The sequence below is a fragment of the Haliotis asinina genome, chromosome 13, assembly GCF_037392515.1.
Source record: "Haliotis asinina isolate JCU_RB_2024 chromosome 13, JCU_Hal_asi_v2, whole genome shotgun sequence".
NCBI classification, from domain to species: Eukaryota; Metazoa; Mollusca; class Gastropoda; order Lepetellida; family Haliotidae; genus Haliotis; species Haliotis asinina.
In genome coordinates, this window is record NC_090292.1 from 1,476,477 (window position 1) to 1,496,463 (window position 19,987).

General features: G+C 40.8%; 1 pseudogene; it reads right to left on the minus strand.

The window, feature by feature from the left end:
* The window catches only part of LOC137260319 (sodium-coupled monocarboxylate transporter 1-like), a 220,105-nt pseudogene that overhangs the window by 199,129 nt on the left and 989 nt on the right, over nucleotides 1–19,987 (minus strand).

Genomic DNA, 19,987 nt, shown 5'->3' on the forward strand with positions numbered 1-19,987 from the left:
AAAGTATGAGTGTGTGTGTGGGTGATCATCATACATTATCTCACCCCTTCTAAAGTATGAGTGTGTGTGTGTGTGTGTGATCATCATACATTATCTCACCCCTTCTAAAGTATGAGTGTGTGTGTGTGTGTGATCATCATACATTATCTCACCCCTTCTAAAGTATGAGTGTGTGTGTGGTGTGATCATCATACATTATCTCACCCCTTCTAAAGTATGAGTGTGTGTGTGGGTGATCATCATACATTATCTCACCCCTTCTAAAGTATGAGTGTGTGTGTGTGTGTGATCATCATACATTATCTCACCCCTTCCTAAAGTATGAGTGTGTGTGTGTGTGTGATCATCATACATTATCTCACCCCTTCTAAAGTATGAGTGTGTGTGTGTGTGTGATCATCATACATTATCTCACCCCTTCCTAAAGTATGAGTGTGTGTGTGTGTGTGATCATCATACATTATCTCACCCCTTCTAAAGTATGAGTGTGTGTGTGGGTGATCATCATACATTATCTCACCCCTTCTAAAGTATGAGTGTGTGTGTGTGTTGTGTGATCATCATACATTATCTCACCCCTTCTAAAGTATGAGTGTGTGTGTGTGTGTGATCATCATACATTATCTCACCCCTTCTAAAGTATGAGTGTGTGTGTGGGTGATCATCATACATTATCTCACCCCTTCTAAAGTATGAGTGTGTGTGTGGTGTGATCATCATACATTATCTCACCCCTTCTAAAGTATGAGTGTGTGTGTGTGTGTGATCATCATACATTATCTCACCCCTTCTAAAGTATGAGTGTGTGTGTGTGTGTGATCATCATACATTATCTCACCCCTTCTAAAGTATGAGTGTGTGTGTTGGGTGATCATTATACATTATCTCACCCCTTCTAAAGTATGAGTGTGTGTGTGTGTGTGATCATCATACATCATCTCACCCCTTCTAAAGTATGAGTGTGTGTGTGGGTGATCATCATACATTATCTCACCCCTTCTAAAGTATGAGTGTGTGTGTGGGTGATCATCATACATTATCTCACCCCTTCTAGAGTATGAGTGTGTGTGTGGGTGATCATCATACATTATCTCACCCCTTCTAAAGTATGAGTGTGTGTGTGGGTGATCATCATACATTATCTCACCCCTTCTAAAGTATGAGTGTGTGTGTGGGTGATCATCATACATTATCTCACCCCTTCTAAAGTATGAGTGTGTGTGTTGTGGTGATCATCATACATTATCTCACCCCTTCTAAAGTATGAGTGTGTGTGTGGGTGATCATCATACATTATCTCACCCCTTCTAAAGTATGAGTGTGTGTGTGGTGTGATCATCATACATTATCTCACCCCTTCTAAAGTATGAGTGTGTGTGTGGGTGATCATCATACATTATCTCACCCCTTCTAAAGTATGAGTGTGTGTGTGTGTGTGATCATCATACATTATCTCACCCCTTCTAAAGTATGAGTGTGTGTGTGTGTGTGATCATCATACATTATCTCACCCCTTCTAAAGTATGAGTGTGTGTGTGGGTGATCATCATACATTATCTCACCCCTTCTAAAGTATGAGTGTGTGTGTGGGTGATCATCATACATTATCTCACCCCTTCTAAAGTATGAGTGTGTGTGTGTGTGTGATCATCATACATTATCTCACCCCTTCTAAAGTATGAGTGTGTGTGTGTGTGATCATCATACATTATCTCACCCCTTCTAAAGTATGAGTGTGTGTGTGTGTGATCATCATACATTATCTCACCCCTTCTAAAGTATGAGTGTGTGTGTGTGGGTGATCATCATACATTATCTCACCCCTTCTAAAGTATGAGTGTGTGTGTGGGTGATCATCATACATTATCTCACCCCTTCTAAAGTATGAGTGTGTGTGGGGGTGATCATCATACATTATCTCACCCCTTCCAAAGTATGAGTGTGTGTGTGGGTGATCATCATACATTATCTCACCCCTTCTAAAGTATGAGTGTGTGTGTGTGTGTGATCATCATACATTATCTCACACCTTCTAAAGTATGAGTGTGTGTGTGTGTGATCATACATTATCTCACCCCTTCCAAAGTATGAGTGTGTGTGTGTGTGTGATCATCATACATTATCTCACCCCTTCTAAAGTATGAGTGTGTGTGTGTGTGTGATCATCATACATTATCTCACCCCTTCTAAAGTATGAGTGTGTGTGTGTGTGTGATCATCATACATTATCTCACCCCTTCTAAAGTATGAGTGTGTGTGTGGGTGATCATCATACATTATCTCACCCCTTCTAAAGTATGAGTGTGTGTGTGTGTGTGATCATCATACATTATCTCACCCCTTCTAAAGTATGAGTGTGTGTGTGTGTGTGATCATCATACATTATCTCACCCCTTCTAAAGTATGAGTGTGTGTGTGGGTGATCATCATACATTATCTCACCCCTTCTAAAGTATGAGTGTGTGTGTGTGTGTGATCATCATACATTATCTCACCCCTTCTAAAGTATGAGTGTGTGTGTGTGTGTGATCATCATACATTATCTCACCCCTTCTAAAGTATGAGTGTGTGTGTGTGTGTGATCATCATACATTATCTCACCCCTTCTAAAGTATGAGTGTGTGTGTGGGTGATCATCATACATTATCTCACCCCTTCTAAAGTATGAGTGTGTGTGTGTGTGTGATCATCATACATCATCTCACCCCTTCTAAAGTATGAGTGTGTGTGTGGGTGATCATCATACATTGTCTCACCCCTTCTAAAGTATGAGTGTGTGTGTGGGTGATCATCATACATTATCTCACCCCTTCTAGAGTATGAGTGTGTGTGTGGGTGATCATCATACATTATCTCACCCCTTCTAAAGTATGAGTGTGTGTGTGTGTGATCATCATACATTATCTCACCCCTTCTAAAGTATGAGTGTGTGTGTGGGTGATCATCATACATTATCTCACCCCTTCTAAAGTATGAGTGTGTGTGTGGGTGATCATCATACATTATCTCACCCCTTCCAAAGTATGAGTGTGTGTGTGTGTGATCATCATACATTATCTCACCCCTTCTAAAGTACGAGTGTGTGTGTGGGTGATCATCATACATTATCTCACCCCTTCTAAAGTATGAGTGTGTGTGTGTGTGTGTGATCATCATACATTATCTCACCCCTTCTAAAGTATGAGTGTGTGTGTGGGTGATCATCATACATTATCTCACCCCTTCTAAAGTATGAGTGTGTGTGTGGGTGATCATCATACATTATCTCACCCCTTCGAAAGTATGAGTGTGTGTGTGTGTGTGATCATCATACATTATCTCACCCCTTCTAAAGTATGAGTGTGTGTGTGGGGTGATCATCATACATTATCTCACCCCTTCTAAAGTATGAGTGTGTGTGTGGGTGATCATCATACATTATCTCACCCCTTCTAAAGTATGAGTGTGTGTGTGGGTGATCATCATACATTATCTCACCCCTTCTAAAGTATGAGTGTGTGTGTGGGTGATCATCATACATTATCTCACCCCTTCTAAAGTATGAGTGTGTGTGTGGGTGATCATCATACATTATCTCACCCCTTCCAAAGTATGAGTGTGTGTGTGGGTGATCATCATACATTATCTCACCCCTTCTAAAGTACGAGTGTGTGTGTGGGTGATCATCATACATTATCTCACCCCTTCTAAAGTATGAGTGTGTGTGTGTGTGTGATCATCATACATTATCTCACCCCTTCTAAAGTATGAGTGTGTGTGTGTGTGTGATCATCATACATTATCTCACCCCTTCTAAGTATGAGTGTGTGTGTGGGTGATCATCATACATTATCTCACCCCTTCTAAAGTATGAGTGTGTGTGTGGGTGATCATCATACATTATCTCACCCCTTCTAAAGTATGAGTGTGTGTGTGTGTGTGTGATCATCATACATTATCTCACCCCTTCTAAAGTATGAGTGTGTGTGTGTGTGATCATCATACATTATCTCACCCCTTCTAAAGTATGAGTGTGTGTGTGTGTGATCATCATACATTATCTCACCCCTTCTAAAGTATGAGTGTGTGTGTGTGTGATCATACATTATCTCACCCCTTCTAAAGTATGAGTGTGTGTGTGTGTGTGATCATCATACATTATCTCACCCCTTCTAAAGTATGAGTGTGTGTGTGGGTGATCATCATACATTATCTCACCCCTTCTAAAGTATGAGTGTGTGTGTGGGTGATCATCATACATTATCTCACCCCTTCTAAAGTATGAGTGTGTGTGTGTGTGTGATCATCATACATTATCTCACCCCTTCTAAAGTATGAGTGTGTGTGTGTGTGATCATCATACATTATCTCACCCCTTCTAAAGTATGAGTGTGTGTGTGTGTGATCATACATTATCTCACCCCTTCTAAAGTATGAGTGTGTGTGTGTGGGTGATCATCATACATTATCTCACCCCTTCTAAAGTATGAGTGTGTGTGTGGGTGATCATCATACATTATCTCACCCCTTCTAAAGTATGAGTGTGTGTGGGGGTGATCATCATACATTATCTCACAGCTTCCAAAGTATGAGTGTGTGTGTGGGTGATCATCATACATTATCTCACCCCTTCTAAAGTATGAGTGTGTGTGTGGGTGATCATCATACATTATCTCACCCCTTCTAAAGTATGAGTGTGTGTGTGTGTGTGATCATCATACATTATCTCACCCCTTCTAAAGTATGAGTGTGTGTGTGGGTGATCATCATACATTATCTCACCCCTTCTAAAGTATGAGTGTCTGTGTGTGTGTGATCATCATACATTATCTCACAACTTCTAAAGTATGAGTGTGTGTGTGTGTGATCATACATTATCTCACCCCTTCTAAAGTATGAGTGTGTGTGTGTGGGTGATCATCATACATTATCTCACCCCTTCCTAAAGTATGAGTGTGTGTGTGTGTGTGATCATCATACATTATCTCACCCCTTCTAAGTATGAGTGTGTGTGTGTGGGTGATCATCATACATTATCTCACCCCTTCTAAAGTATGAGTGTGTGTGTGTGTGTGTGATCATCATACATTATCTCACCCTTCTAAAGTATGAGTGTGTGTGTGTGTGTGATCATCATACATTATCTCACCCCTTCTAAAGTATGAGTGTGTGTGTGGGTGATCATCATACATTATCTCACCCCTTCTAAAGTATGAGTGTGTGTGTGTGTGTGATCATCATACATTATCTCACCCCTTCTAAAGTATGAGTGTGTGTGTGGGTGATCATCATACATTATCTCACCCCTTCTAAAGTATGAGTGTGTGTGTGTGTGTGATCATCATACATTATCTCACAACTTCTAAAGTATGAGTGTGTGTGTGTGTGTGATCATACATTATCTCACCCCTTCCAAAGTATGAGTGTGTGTGTGTGTGTGATCATCATACATTATCTCACCCCTTCTAAAGTATGAGTGTGTGTGTGTGTGTGATCATCATACATTATCTCACCCCTTCCAAAGTATGAGTGTGTGTGTGTGTGTGATCATCATACATTATCTCACCCCTTCTAAAGTATGAGTGTGTGTGTGGGTGATCATCATACATTATCTCACCCCTTCTAAAGTATGAGTGTGTGTGTGTGTGTGTGATCATCATACATTATCTCACCCCTTCTAAAGTATGAGTGTGTGTGTGTGTGTGATCATCATACATTATCTCACCCCTTCTAAAGTATGAGTGTGTGTGTGGGTGATCATCATACATTATCTCACCCCTTCTAAAGTATGAGTGTGTGTGTGTGTGTGATCATCATACATTATCTCACCCCTTCTAAAGTATGAGTGTGTGTGTGTGTGTGATCATCATACATTATCTCACCCCTTCTAAAGTATGAGTGTGTGTGTGTGTGTGATCATCATACATTATCTCACCCCTTCTAAAGTATGAGTGTGTGTGTGGGTGATCATTATACATTATCTCACCCCTTCTAAAGTATGAGTGTGTGTGTGTGTGATCATCATACATCATCTCACCCCCTTCTAAAGTATGAGTGTGTGTGTGGGTGATCATCATACATTGTCTCACCCCTTCTAAAGTATGAGTGTGTGTGTGGGTGATCATCATACATTATCTCACCCCTTCTAGAGTATGAGTGTGTGTGTGGGTGATCATCATACATTATCTCACCCCTTCTGAAGTATGAGTGTGTGTGTGTGTGATCATCATACATTATCTCACCCCTTCTAAAGTATGAGTGTGTGTGTGGGTGATCATCATACATTATCTCACCCCTTCTAAAGTATGAGTGTGTGTGTGGGTGATCATCATACATTATCTCACCCCTTCCAAAGTATGAGTGTGTGTGTGTGTGATCATCATACATTATCTCACCCCTTCTAAAGTACGAGTGTGTGTGTGGGTGATCATCATACATTATCTCACCCCTTCTAAAGTATGAGTGTGTGTGTGTGTGTGTGATCATCATACATTATCTCACCCCTTCTAAAGTATGAGTGTGTGTGTGGGTGATCATCATACATTATCTCACCCCTTCTAAAGTATGAGTGTGTGTGTGGGTGATCATCATACATTATCTCACCCCTTCGAAAGTATGAGTGTGTGTGTGTGTGTGATCATCATACATTATCTCACCCCTTCTAAAGTATGAGTGTGTGTGTGGGTGATCATCATACATTATCTCACCCCTTCTAAAGTATGAGTGTGTGTGTGGGTGATCATCATACATTATCTCACCCCTTCTAAAGTATGAGTGTGTGTGTGGGTGATCATCATACATTATCTCACCCCTTCTAAAGTATGAGTGTGTGTGTGGGTGATCATCATACATTATCTCACCCCTTCTAAAGTATGAGTGTGTGTGTGGGTGATCATCATACATTATCTCACCCCTTCCAAAGTATGAGTGTGTGTGTGGGTGATCATCATACATTATCTCACCCCTTCTAAAGTACGAGTGTGTGTGTGGGTGATCATCATACATTATCTCACCCCTTCTAAAGTATGAGTGTGTGTGTGTGTGTGATCATCATACATTATCTCACCCCTTCTAAAGTATGAGTGTGTGTGTGTGTGTGATCATCATACATTATCTCACCCCTTCTAAAGTATGAGTGTGTGTGTGGGTGATCATCATACATTATCTCACCCCTTCTAAAGTATGAGTGTGTGTGTGGGTGATCATCATACATTATCTCACCCCTTCTAAAGTATGAGTGTGTGTGTGTGTGTGATCATCATACATTATCTCACCCCTTCTAAAGTATGAGTGTGTGTGTGTGTGATCATCATACATTATCTCACCCCTTCTAAAGTATGAGTGTGTGTGTGTGTGATCATCATACATTATCTCACCCCTTCTAAAGTATGAGTGTGTGTGTGTGTGATCATACATTATCTCACCCCTTCTAAAGTATGAGTGTGTGTGTGTGGGTGATCATCATACATTATCTCACCCCTTCTAAAGTATGAGTGTGTGTGTGGGTGATCATCATACATTATCTCACCCCTTCTAAAGTATGAGTGTGTGTGGGGGTGATCATCATACATTATCTCACCCCTTCCAAAGTATGAGTGTGTGTGTGGGTGATCATCATACATTATCTCACCCCTTCTAAAGTACGAGTGTGTGTGTGGGTGATCATCATACATTATCTCACCCCTTCTAAAGTATGAGTGTGTGTGTGTGTGTGATCATCATACATTATCTCACCCCTTCTAAAGTATGAGTGTGTGTGTGTGTGTGATCATCATACATTATCTCACCCCTTCTAAAGTATGAGTGTGTGTGTGGGTGATCATCATACATTATCTCACCCCTTCTAAAGTATGAGTGTGTGTGTGGGTGATCATCATACATTATCTCACCCCTTCTAAAGTATGAGTGTGTGTGTGTGTGTGATCATCATACATTATCTCACCCCTTCTAAAGTATGAGTGTGTGTGTGGGTGATCATCATACATTATCTCACCCCTTCTAAAGTATGAGTGTGTGTGTGTGTGTGATCATCATACATTATCTCACAACTTCTAAAGTATGAGTGTGTGTGTGTGTGATCATACATTATCTCACCCCTTCTAAAGTATGAGTGTGTGTGTGTGGGTGATCATCATACATTATCTCACCCCTTCTAAAGTATGAGTGTGTGTGTGGGTGATCATCATACATTATCTCACCCCTTCTAAAGTATGAGTGTGTGTGTGGGTGATCATCATACATTATCTCACCCCTTCTAAAGTATGAGTGTGTGTGTGGGTGATCATCATACATTATCTCACCCCTTCTAAAGTATGTGTGTGTGTGTGTGTGATCATACATTATCTCACCCCTTCTAAAGTATGAGTGTGTGTGTGTGGGTGATCATCATACATTATCTCACCCCTTCTAAAGTATGAGTGTGTGTGTGGGTGATCATCATACATTATCTCACCCCTTCTAAAGTATGAGTGTGTGTGGGGGTGATCATCATACATTATCTCACCCCTTCCAAAGTATGAGTGTGTGTGTGTGTGATCATCATACATTATCTCACCCCTTCTAAAGTACGAGTGTGTGTGGGGGTGATCATCATACATTATCTCACCCCTTCTAAAGTATGAGTGTGTGTGTGGGTGATCATCATACATTATCTCAACCCTTCTAAAGTATGAGTGTGTGTGTGTGTGTGATCATCATACATTATCTCACCCCTTCTAAAGTATGAGTGTGTGTGTGTGTGATCATCATACATTATCTCACCCCTTCTAAAGTATGAGTGTGTGTGTGTGGGTGATCATCATACATTATCTCACCCCTTCTAAAGTATGAGTGTGTGTGTGGGTGATCATCATACATTATCTCACCCCTTCTAAAGTATGAGTGTGTGTGTGTGATCATCATACATTATCTCACCCCTTCTAAAGTATGAGTGTGTGTGTGTGTGTGATCATCATACATTATCTCACCCCTTCTAAAGTATGAGTGTGTGTGTGGGTGATCATCATACATTATCTCACCCCTTCTAGAGTATGAGTGTGTGTGTGTGTGATCATCATACATTATCTCACCCCTTCTAAAGTATGAGCGTGTGTGTGTGTGATCATCATACATTATCTCACCCCTTCTAAAGTATGAGTGTGTGAGTGTGTGTGAGTGAAGTACCTTCTAAAGTATGAGTGTGTGTGTTGGTGAGTGAAGTACCTTCTAAAGTATGAGTGTGTGTGTGTGTGTGAGTGAAGTACCTTCTAAAGTATGAGTGTGTGTGTGTGGGTGAGTGAAGTACCTTCTAAAGTATGAGTGTGTGAGTGTGTGTGAGTGAAGTACCTTCTAAAGTATGAGTGTGTGTGTGGGTGAGTGAAGCACCTTCTAAAGTATGAGTGTGTGTGTGTGTGTGAGTGAAGTTCCTTCTAAAGTATGAGTGTGTGTGTGTGTGAGTGAAGTACCTTCTAAAGTATGAGTGTGTGTGTGTGTGTGTGAGTGAAGTACCTTCTAAAGTATGAGTGTGTGTGTGTGTGTGTGTGAGTGAAGTACCTTCTAAAGTATGAGTGTGTGTGTGTGTGAGTGAAGTACCTTCTAAAGTATGAGTGTGTGTGTGTGTGTGAGTGAAGTACCTTCTAAAGTATGAGTGTGTGTGTGTGTGAGTGAAGTACCTTCTAAAGTATGAGTGTGTGTGTGTGAGTGAAGTACCTTCTAAAGTATGAGTGTGTGTGTGTGTGTGAGTGAAGTACCTTCTAAAGTATGAGTGTGTGTGTGGGTGAGTGAAGTACCTTCTAAAGTATGAGTGTGTGAGTGTGTGAGTGAAGTACCTTCTAAAGTATGAGTGTGTGTGTGTGTGTGTGTGAGTGAAGTACCTTCTAAAGTATGAGTGTGTGTGTGTGAGTGAAGTACCTTCTAAAGTATGAGTGTGTGTGTGTGAGTGAAGTACCTTCTAAAGTATGAGTGTGTGAGTGTGTGAGTGAAGTACCTTCTAAAGTATGAGTGTGTGCATGGGTGTGTGTGTGAGTGAAGTACCTTCTAAAGTATGAGTGTGTGTGTGTGTGAGTGAAGTGCCTTCTAAAGTGTGAGTGTGTGTGTGTGTGTGTGAGTGAAGTACCTTCTAAAGTATGAGTGTGTGTGTGTGTGAGTGAAGTACCTTCTAAAGTATGAGTGTGTGTGTGAGTGAAGTACCTTCTAAAGTATGAGTGTGTGTGTGTGTGTGTGTGAGTGAAGTACCTTCTAAAGTATGAGTGTGTGTGTGTGTGAGTGAAGTACCTTCTAAAGTATGAGTGTGTGTGTGGGTGAGTGAAGTACCTTCTAAAGTATGAGTGTGTGTGTGGGTAAGTGAAGTACCTTCTAAAGTATGAGTGTGTGTGTGTGAGTGAAGTACCTTCTAAAGTATGAGTGTGTGTGTGTGTGAGTGAAGTACCTTCTAAAGTATGAGTGTGTGTGTGGGTGAGTGAAGTACCTTCTAAAGTATGAGTGTGTGTGTGTGTGAGTGAAGTACCTTCTAAAGTATGAGTGTGTGAGTGTGTGAGTGAAGTACCTTCTAAAGTATGAGTGTGTGTGTGTGTGAGTGAAGTACCTTCTAAAGTATGAGTGTGTGTGTGTGAGTGAAGTACCTTCTAAAGTATGAGTGTGTGTGTGTGATCATCATACATTATCTCACCCCTTCTAAAGTATGAGTGTGTGTGTGTGTGATCATACATTATCTTACCCCTTCTAAAGTATGAGTGTGTGTGTGTGGGTGATCATCATACATTATCTCACCCCTTCTAAAGTATGAGTGTGTGTGTGGGTGATCATCATACATTATCTCACCCCTTCTAAAGTATGAGTGTGTGTGTGGGTGATCATCATACATTATCTCAACCCTTCTAAAGTATGAGTGTGTGTGTGTGTGTGATCATCATACATTATCTCACCCCTTCTAAAGTATGAGTGTGTGTGTGGGTGATCATCATACATTATCTCACCCCTTCTAAAGTATGAGTGTGTGTGTGTGGGTGATCATCATACATTATCTCACCCCTTCTAAAGTATGAGTGTGTGTGTGGGTGATTATCATACATTATCTCACCCCTTCTAAAGTATGAGTGTGTGTGTGTGTGATCATCATACATTATCTCACCCCTTCTAAAGTATGAGTGTGTGTGTGTGTGTGATCATCATACATTATCTCACCCCTTCTAAAGTATGAGTGTGTGTGTGGGTGATCATCATACATTATCTCACCCCTTCTAGAGTATGAGTGTGTGTGTGTGTGATCATCATACATTATCTCACCCCTTCTAAAGTATGAGCGTGTGTGTGTGTGATCATCATACATTATCTCACCCCTTCTAAAGTATGAGTGTGTGAGTGTGTGTGAGTGAAGTACCTTCTAAAGTATGAGTGTGTGTGTTGGTGAGTGAAGTACCTTCTAAAGTATGAGTGTGTGTGTGTGTGTGAGTGAAGTACCTTCTAAAGTATGAGTGTGTGTGTGTGGGTGAGTGAAGTACCTTCTAAAGTATGAGTGTGTGAGTGTGTGTGAGTGAAGTACCTTCTAAAGTATGAGTGTTTTTTTGGGTGAGTGAAGCACCTTCTAAAGTATGAGTGTGTGTGTGTGTGTGAGTGAAGTTCCTTCTAAAGTATGAGTGTGTGTGTGTGTGAGTGAAGTACCTTCTAAAGTATGAGTGTGTGTGTGTGTGTGTGAGTGAAGTACCTTCTAAAGTATGAGTGTGTGTGTGTGTGTGTGTGAGTGAAGTACCTTCTAAAGTATGAGTGTGTGTGTGTGTGAGTGAAGTACCTTCTAAAGTATGAGTGTGTGTGTGTGTGTGAGTGAAGTACCTTCTAAAGTATGAGTGTGTGTGTGTGTGAGTGAAGTACCTTCTAAAGTATGAGTGTGTGTGTGTGAGTGAAGTACCTTCTAAAGTATGAGTGTGTGTGTGTGTGTGTGTGTGAGTGAAGTACCTTCTAAAGTATGAGTGTGTGTGTGTGGGTGATCATCATACATTATCTCACCCCTTCTATAGTATGAGTGTGTGTGTGGGTGATCATCATACATTATCTCACCCCTTCTAAAGTATGAGTGTGTGTGTGGGTGATCATCATACATTATCTCACCCCTTCTAAAGTATGAGTGTGTGTGTGGGTGATCATCATACATTATCTCACCCCTTCTAAAGTATGTGTGTGTGTGTGATCATACATTATCTCACCCCTTCTAAAGTATGAGTGTGTGTGTGTGGGTGATCATCATACATTATCTCACCCCTTCTAAAGTATGAGTGTGTGTGTGGGTGATCATCATACATTATCTCACCCCTTCTAAAGTATGAGTGTGTGTGGGGGTGATCATCATACATTATCTCACCCCTTCCAAAGTATGAGTGTGTGTGTGTGTGATCATCATACATTATCTCACCCCTTCTAAAGTACGAGTGTGTGTGTGGGTGATCATCATACATTATCTCACCCCTTCTAAAGTATGAGTGTGTGTGTGTGTGTGATCATCATACATTATCTCACCCCTTCTAAAGTATGAGTGTGTGTGTGTGTGTGATCATCATACATTATCTCACCCCTTCTAAAGTATGAGTGTGTGTGTGGGTGATCATCATACATTATCTCACCCCTTCTAAAGTATGAGTGTGTGTGTGGGTGATCATCATACATTATCTCACCCCTTCTAAAGTATGAGTGTGTGTGTGTGTGTGATCATCATACATTATCTCACCCCTTCTAAAGTATGAGTGTGTGTGTGGGTGATCATCATACATTATCTCACCCCTTCTAAAGTATGAGTGTGTGTGTGTGTGATCATCATACATTATCTCACCCCTTCTAAAGTATGAGTGTGTGTGTGTGTGATCATACATTATCTCACCCCTTCTAAAGTATGAGTGTGTGTGTGTGGGTGATCATCATACATTATCTCACCCCTTCTAAAGTATGAGTGTGTGTGGGGGTGATCATCATACATTATCTCACCCCTTCTAAAGTATGAGTGTGTGTGTGGGTGATCATCATACATTATCTCAACCCTTCTAAAGTATGAGTGTGTGTGTGTGTGTGATCATCATACATTATCTCACCCCTTCTAAAGTATGAGTGTGTGTGTGTATGATCATCATACATTATCTCACCCCTTCTAAAGTATGAGTGTGTGTGTGTGGGTGATCATCATACATTATCTCACCCCTTCTAAAGTATGAGTGTGTGTTTGGGTGATTATCATACATTATCTCACCCCTTCTAAAGTATGAGTGTGTGTGTGTGTGATCATCATACATTATCTCACCCCTTCTAAAGTATGAGTGTGTGTGTGTGTGTGATCATCATACATTATCTCACCCCTTCTAAAGTATGAGTGTGTGTGTGGGTGATCATCATACATTATCTCACCCCTTCTAGAGTATGAGTGTGTGTGTGTGTGATCATCATACATTATCTCACCCCTTCTAAAGTATGAGCGTGTGTGTGTGTGATCATCATACATTATCTCACCCCTTCTAAAGTATGAGTGTGTGAGTGTGTGTGAGTGAAGTACCTTCTAAAGTATGAGTGTGTGTGTTGGTGAGTGAAGTACCTTCTAAAGTATGAGTGTGTGTGTGTGTGTGAGTGAAGTACCTTCTAAAGTATGAGTGTGTGTGTGTGGGTGAGTGAAGTACCTTCTAAAGTATGAGTGTGTGAGTGTGTGTGAGTGAAGTACCTTCTAAAGTATGAGTGTGTGTGTGGGTGAGTGAAGCACCTTCTAAATTATGAGTGTGTGTGTGTGTGTGAGTGAAGTTCCTTCTAAAGTATGAGTGTGTGTGTGTGTGAGTGAAGTACCTTCTAAAGTATGAGTGTGTGTGTGTGTGTGTGAGTGAAGTACCTTCTAAAGTATGAGTGTGTGTGTGTGTGTGTGTGAGTGAAGTACCTTCTAAAGTATGAGTGTGTGTGTGTGTGTGAGTGAAGTACCTTCTAAAGTATGAGTGTGTGTGTGTGTGTGAGTGAAGTACCTTCTAAAGTATGAGTGTGTGTGTGTGTGAGTGAAGTACCTTCTAAAGTATGAGTGTGTGTGTGTGAGTGAAGTACCTTCTAAAGTATGTGTGTGTGTGTGTGAGTGAAGTACCTTCTAAAGTATGAGTGTGTGTGTGGGTGAGTGAAGTACCTTCTAAAGTATGAGTGTGTGTGTGTGTGAGTGAAGTACCTTCTAATGTATGAGTGTGTGAGTGTGTGAGTGAAGTACCTTCTAAAGTATGAAGGTGTGTGTGTGTGTGTGTGAGTGAGGTACCTTCTAAAGTATGAGTGTGTGTGTGTGAGTGAAGTACCTTCTAAAGTATGAGTGTGTGTGTGTGAGTGAAGTACCTTCTAAAGTATGAGTGTGTGAGTGTGTGAGTGAAGTACCTTCTAAAGTATGAGTGTGTGTATGGGTGTGTGTGTGAGTGAAGTACCTTCTAAAGTATGAGTGTGTGTGTGTGTGAGTGAAGTGCCTTCTAAAGTGTGAGTGTGTGTGTGTGTGTGTGAGTGAAGTACCTTCTAAAGTATGAGTGTGTGTGTGTGTGAGTGAAGTACCTTCTAAAGTATGAGTGTGTGTGTGTGAGTGAAGTACCTTCTAAAGTATGAGTGTGTGTGTGTGTGTGTGTGTGAGTGAAGTACCTTCTAAAGTATGAGTGTGTGTGTGTGTGAGTGAAGTACCTTCTAAAGTATGAGTGTGTGTGTGGGTGAGTGAAGTACCTTCTAAAGTATGAGTGTGTGTGTGTGTGAGTGAAGTACCTTCTAAAGTATGAGTGTGTGTGTGTGAGTGAAGTACCTTCTAAAGTATGAGTGTGTGTGTGTGTGAGTGAAGTACCTTCTAAAGTATGAGTGTGTGTGTGGGTGAGTGAAGTACCTTCTAAAGTATGAGTGTGTGTGTGTGTGAGTGAAGTACCTTCTAAAGTATGAGTGTGTGAGTGTGTGAGTGAAGTACCTTCTAAAGTATGAGTGTGTGTGTGTGTGTGAGTGAAGTACCTTCTAAAGTATGAGTGTGTGTGTGTGAGTGAAGTACCTTCTAAAGTATGAGTGTGTGTGTGTGAGTGAAGTACCTTCTAAAGTATGAGTGTGTGAGTGTGTGAGTGAAATACCTTCTAAAGTATGAGTGTGTGTATGTGTGTGTGTGTGAGTGAAGTACCTTCTAAAGTATGAGTGTGTGTGTGTGTGAGTGAAGTGCCTTCTAAAGTGTGAGTGTGTGTGTGTGTGTGTGAGTGAAGTACCTTCTAAAGTATGAGTGTGTGTGTGTGTGAGTGAAGTACCTTCTAAAGTATGAGTGTGTGTGTGTGAGTGAAGTACCTTCTAAAGTATGAGTGTGTGTGTGTGTGATCATCATACATTATCTCACCCCTTCTAAAGTATGAGTGTGTGTGTGTGATCATACATTATCTTACCCCTTCTAAAGTATGAGTGTGTGTGTGTGGGTGATCATCATACATTATCTCACCCCTTCTAAAGTATGAGTGTGTGTGGGGGTGATCATCATACATTATCTCACCCCTTCTAAAGTATGAGTGTGTGTGTGGGTGATCATCATACATTATCTCAACCCTTCTAAAGTATGAGTGTGTGTGTGTGTGTGATCATCATACATTATCTCACCCCTTCTAAAGTATGAGTGTGTGTGTGGGTGATCATCATACATTATCTCAACCCTTCTAAAGTATGAGTGTGTGTGTGTGTGTGATCATCATACATTATCTCACCCCTTCTAAAGTATGAGTGTGTGTGTGTGTGATCATCATACATTATCTCACCCCTTCTAAAGTATGAGTGTGTGTGTGTGTGATCATCATACATTATCTCACCCCTTCTAAAGTATGAGTGCGTGTGTGTGTGTGATCATCATACATTATCTCACCCCTTCTAAAGTATGAGTGTGTGAGTGTGTGTGAGTGAAGTACCTTCTAAAGTATGAGTGTGTGTGTTGGTGAGTGAAGTACCTTCTAAAGTATGAGTGTGTGTGTGTGTGTGAGTGAAGTACCTTCTAAAGTATGAGTGTGTGTGTGTGGGTGAGTGAAGTACCTTCTAAAGTATGAGTGTGTGAGTGTGTGTGAGTGAAGTACCTTCTAAAGTATGAGTGTTTTTTTGGGTGAGTGAAGCACCTTCTAAAGTATGAGTGTGTGTGTGTGTGTGAGTGAAGTTCCTTCTAAAGTATGAGTGTGTGTGTGTGTGAGTGAAGTACCTTCTAAAGTATGAGTGTGTGTGTGTGTGTGTGAGTGAAGTACCTTCTAAAGTATGAGTGTGTGTGTGTGTGTGTGTGAGTGAAGTACCTTCTAAAGTATGAGTGTGTGTGTGTGTGAGTGAAGTACCTTCTAAAGTATGAGTGTGTGTGTGTGTGTGAGTGAAGTACCTTCTAAAGTATGAGTGTGTGTGTGTGTGAGTGAAGTACCTTCTAAAGTATGAGTGTGTGTGTGTGAGTGAAGTACCTTCTAAAGTATGAGTGTGTGTGTGTGTGTGTGAGTGAAGTACCTTCTAAAGTATGAGTGTGTGTGTGGGTGAGTGAAGTACCTTCTAAAGTATGAGTGTGTGTGTGTGTGAGTGAAGTACCTTCTAAAGTATGAGTGTGTGAGTGTGTGAGTGAAGTACCTTCTAAAGTATGAGTGTGTGTGTGTGTGTGTGTGAGTGAAGTACCTTCTAAAGTATGAGTGTGTGTGTGTGAGTGAAGTACCTTCTAAAGTATGAGTGTGTGTGTGTGAGTGAAGTACCTTCTAAAGTATGAGTGTGTGAGTGTGTGAGTGAAGTACCTTCTAAAGTATGAGTGTGTGTATGGGTGTGTGTGTGAGTGAAGTACCTTCTAAAGTATGAGTGTGTGTGTGTGTGAGTGAAGTGCCTTCTAAAGTGTGAGTGTGTGTGTGTGTGTGTGAGTGAAGTACCTTCTAAAGTATGAGTGTGTGTGTGTGTGAGTGAAGTACCTTCTAAAGTATGAGTGTGTGTGTGTGAGTGAAGTACCTTCTAAAGTATGAGTGTGTGTGTGTGTGAGTGAAGTACCTTCTAAAGTATGTGTGTGTGTGTGTGTGAGTGAAGTACCTTCTAAAGTATGAGTGTGTGTGTGTGTGTGTGTGAGTGAAGTACCTTCTAAAGTATGAGTGTGTGTGTGTGTGAGTGAAGTACCTTCTAAAGTATGAGTGTGTGTGTGTGTGTGTGAGTGAAGTACCTTCTAAAGTATGAGTGTGTGTGTGTGTGTGAGTGAAGTACCTTCTAAAGTATGAGTGTGTGTGTGTGTGTGAGTGAAGTACCTTCTAAAGTATGAGTGTGTGTGTGTGTGAGTGAAGTACCTTCTAAAGTATGAGTGTGTGTGTGTGTGAGTGAAGTACCTTCTAAAGTATGAGTGTGTGTGTGGGTGAGTGAAGTACCTTCTAAAGTATGAGTGTGTGTGTGTGTGAGTGAAGTAACTTCTAAAGTGTGAGTGTGTGAGTGTGTGAGTGAAGTACCTTCTAAAGTACGAGTATGAGTGTGTGTGTGTGTGAGTGAAGTACCTTCTAAAGTATGAGTGTGTGTGTGTGTGAGTGAAGTACCTTCTAAAGTATGAGTGTGTGTGTGTGAGTGAAGTACCTTCTAAAGTATGAGTGTGTGAGTGTGTGAGTGAAGTACCTTCTAAAGTATGAGTGTGTGTATGGGTGTGTGTGTGAGTGAAGTACCTTCTAAAGTATGAGTGTGTGTGTGTGTGTGAGTGAAGTGCCTTCTACAGTATGAGTGTGTGTGTGTGTGTGTGAGTGAAGTACCTTCTAAAGTATGAGTGTGTGTGTGTGTGTGAGTGAAGTACCTTCTAAAGTATGAGTGTGTGTGTGTGAGTGAAGTACCTTCTAAAGTAAGAGTGTGTGTGTGTGTGATTGAGTGAAGTACCTTCTACAGTATGAGTGTGTGTGTGTGTGAGTGAAGTACCTTCTAAAGTATGAGTGTGTGTGTGTGTGTGTGAGTGAAGTACCTTCTAAAGTATGAGTGTGTGTGTGTGTGAGTGAAGTACCTTCTAAAGTATGAGTGTGTGTGTGTGTGTGAGTGAAGTACCTTCTAAAGTATGAGTGTGTGTGTGTGTGAGTGAAGTACCTTCTAAAGTATGAGTGTGTGTGTGTGAGTGAAGTACCTTCTAAAGTATGAGTGTGTGTGTGTGAGTGAAGTACCTTCTAAAGTATGAGTGTGTGTGTGTGTGAGTGAAGTACCTTCTAAAGTATGAGTGTGTGTGTGTGAGTGAAGTACCTTCTAAAGTATGAGTGTGTGTGTGTGTGAGTGAAGTACCTTCTAAAGTATGAGTGTGTGTGTGTGTGAGTGAAGTACCTTCTAAAGTATGAGTGTGTGTGTGTGTGAGTGAAGTACCTTCTAAAGTATGAGTGTGTGTGTGTGTGAGTGAAGTACCTTCTAAAGTATGAGTGTGTGTGTGAGTGAGCGAAGTACCTTCTAAAGTATGAGTGTGTGTGTGTGTGAGTGAAGTACCTTCTAAAGTATGAGTGTGTGTGTGTGTGAGTGAAGTACCTTCTAAAGTATGAGTGTGTGTGTGTGAGTGAAGTACCTCCTAAAGTATGAGTGTGTGTGTGTGAGTGAAGTACCTTCTGAAGTATGAGTGTGTGTGTGTGTGAGTGAAGTACCTTCTAAAGTATGAGTGTGTGTGTGTGTGAGTGAAGTACCTTCTAAAGTATGAGTGTGTGTGTGTGAGTGAAGTACCTTCTAAAGTATGAGTGTGTGTGTGTGTGAGTGAAGTACCTTCTAAAGTATGAGTGTGTGTGTGTGTGAGTGAAGTACCTTCTAAAGTATGAGTGTGTGTGTGTGAGTGAAGTACCTTCTAAAGTATGAGTGTGTGTGTGTGTGAGTGAAGTACCTTCTAAAGTATGTGTGTGTGTGTGTGTGTGAGTGAAGTACCTTCTAAAGTATGAGTGTGTGTGTGTGTGTGTGTGTGTGTGTGTGAGTGAAGTACCTTCTAAAGTATGAGTGTGTGTGTGGGTGAGTGAAGTACCTTCTAAAGTATGAGTGTGTGTGTGGGTGAGTGAAGTACCTTCTAAAGTATGAGTGTGTGTGTGGGTGTGTGAAGTACCTTCTAAAGTACTGGGGGCTCTAGAAAACCTGGCTATCTCAAAAACATGAACAGCCAAACCTACGGGGTTTTTTTCCATATTTCAACCTCACGTTTGACAAACTTCATACTCGGGTTTCGGCATTTGAATTCCGAATCTGAATATTTTTTTTCAGTTTCAGGATTCGAATCCCGAATCTAACCAACAGTGTTAATATTCAGATTCTGGATTCGAATCACCAATCCCCCATCTCCAATCCCGAATCTGTTTCTAACTTCACGTTGGTATCAGCAGAGCAGTGTCTAAAGCCCAAAGAAACATTAACATTTGTTCTGTTGTGCTCCCTGCTTATTATGGCGTCATTAATGTCCATTATAACTGTCCACAGGTAAATATTATCTCAGAGGTATTTTGATCAGGACCTCTGTTTGTAATCTTCATGAACATGTTAACCATAAGTTGTTGGTTTCGTTAATTAGTCGACAGCTTGGATGAATAGGTTCTAAATACACGTATTCACAACTTTCACCTTTAGTCATTTGGTGTTGTTAATTTGTATTACAATTAACAAAAATATGTAATTTACATCACGCAAACATAGAAAGAGTTGTTATGCAAATGACTGTTGAGATCGTTGAAACCACCATGTGTGATTATTACCTGACGATACTGAATCACAGTCACAGGTGGTAACCAACTATGAAACGTAGCAATTTTGTGTATCTCTGTTTTTGAGATTGCGTATCAATTTTAACAATGGCATTTCCATTTATTCCCTCTATTAAAAGATCTGAAGTAATAAAGTAAGCGCCCAGATGTAGACTGCTGTTCTACACAAATGACTTGCAAAACTGTCTGTCTTACTCTGCTATTTTTGAAAATATCAGTATATCGCTATTTGAAAGGCAGCCGGCGATTGTGAGCTTGGCTTCGTCACGTAGATTACATTGTAACTTTACGGGACAAAAGCATAAACAGCTGTAATTGTTTGTGTCTGAATGTTGAGTATTTGGTAACAGATTCTCTAATGCTTG